This window comes from Protobothrops mucrosquamatus, unplaced genomic scaffold (assembly GCF_001527695.2).
Source record: "Protobothrops mucrosquamatus isolate PMUCROS unplaced genomic scaffold, P.Mucros_1.0 scaffold1061, whole genome shotgun sequence".
NCBI lineage: Eukaryota > Metazoa > Chordata > Lepidosauria > Squamata > Viperidae > Protobothrops > Protobothrops mucrosquamatus.
In genome coordinates, this window is record NW_015387291.1 from 248,101 (window position 1) to 250,251 (window position 2,151).

Sequence of the window (2,151 nt, forward strand, 5' to 3'; positions counted from 1 at the left end):
TGTTATCTTTATGCAGTGTTCAGTTTATTCAAACTTGGTGATTCATCTTGTTCCTTATTAATCTGAAATTTGACTATAAAATATGGAATGTTTTTTCCTCACATACACAAAGCACATTTCTTAAATCTAATAGAAAATTCAGATTTGTTTTAACATTCAGTGGAATGCTCATAATTAGGTCTCTATATTCATATACATAATGCCATTTGAGCTATAATTGAAATCTTGAACTGGTCAGACCTGCTCCCATATCAATGGGAGATCCATTGTGCTGTGATTTCTGTGTTTCAGTATCTGCAATTTGACTACAATTTCTATAGTATAATCTTAAGATAGAGCAGTGTTTCTCATTCCTGGCAACTTGAAGATGTCTGGACTTCAGCTCCCAGAATTCTCCAGCCAGCATGTCCACACATCTTCAAGTTGCTAAGGTTGAGAAATTGATTCCTCAAACCCTGTTCTCTCATGTGGTACGCAAAGTGGGAAGTTGGCCTAAGGAAATGCAGAGCAAGATTTTCCCACATTCTGTACGTAGCACTAAAGGAAATAACACCTTGAGAGGGGTAGGGGCGATGAATAGGAAATAGCTTTCTTGTAACTACATGTAGTCCTTGACTTACATTAATTTTGTGACCGAAGTTACAATGACTTATGACTGGTTTTCACATTTAATGACTGTTGCAATACCTCTGGTCACATAATCACAATTTGGATGCTTGACAACTGGCATGCATTTGACGGTTGCAGTGTCCCAGGATTATGTGACCATCTTTTATGACCTAATGACCAAAGTCATGGGGAAGCCAGATTCACTTAACTGTTATTAACTGCAGTCATTCACCTAACAATGTGTGGCAAGAAAGGTCACAAATGGGGCAAAACTCACAGTCTCACTTAGCAATGGAAATATATTGGGCTCAGTTATAATTATAAGTCAAGGACTTATGCTTTTAGCCATTTACTTTTTTGTGAGATGGAAAGGTCTCCAACTAATATTTAAAGAGCACTTGTACCATGTTCTCAAAATTGTTCAACAACCTCAAAAGTTAAAAGACAGTTGATAACAGTGGTTGGTATAAGTATGTCATAAAATTGAGTTCAAGCCACTCAAAATAAGAGTTTTCCAATAGTTCTTTTATTGTGTTACTCAGACAAAAAGCAAGGTGAATGTGCAATTAAGCTCAATTAGTTCTTTTATATATTACTTGTCTAATTTCAAAGTTAGCTTACTTCAATAAGCTATGCTAACTAGATTATCAAGAAACTACACCCAATAAGGCTACTCAAATAACTGCCCAATAAGGCTATTCAAATACAGTAATTATACCCAACAAGGCTATTCAAATATCTATGCCCAACAAAGCTATTCAAGTTACTGTAAGTATTGTTGCCCAACTAGGCTACACATTCACATAATACATACACTCAAAACATGTGAACAGGCTGTGTTGGAGTGGGCTGGGAGGCAGACTTCGGGTGTCCCCTGTTCCAACAACAGTCAGGCAGTTTGGTGTCTGGATTCATTCCAGTCTTTATACCTAACTTGTTTATTCTGAATTCATGTGTATCTTGCCCTGGTCACATCAGGAACTTACATTGTTACTCCCTGTTCTATGATTCCATGAAGAAATACAATCCACTGTATTCCTTGCACTCACTGATGTTCCACCTGGAACATAATTCACTCCCATCCAAGATCTTGCTTTATCAGTGATACACACATTCCAGCAATGTGAGTTTCCCAGTGGGTTCAGGAAAAGGCTAGGTATGGTTGTACTATAGGCCCACTATACTCATGCCTTACTCTAATATATATTTACACTAGCTGTACCCAGCCACGCGTTGCTGTGGCTCAGTCTGGTTAAATGGAAAAGAGAAAAAGCGCACGTTTGTAATATGTTTAATTTCACAATGCCTGTGGGTATACAATATTTTTTGTTGTTCCATTGTCTGCAGATATATTGTCTGGTTTGCCGACTCTAGAACACGCAACATATAATTGTCCATGTGAGAAGCAATCCGTGTCTAGATCTAAACCGCACAATTGTAAAGATTGGCCCTGAGCTTTGTTGATGGTGATTGCAAACGCCAATCGAATTGGGAATTGCAATCTCTTAAATTGAAATGGCATATCCGTTGGAATCATAGGAA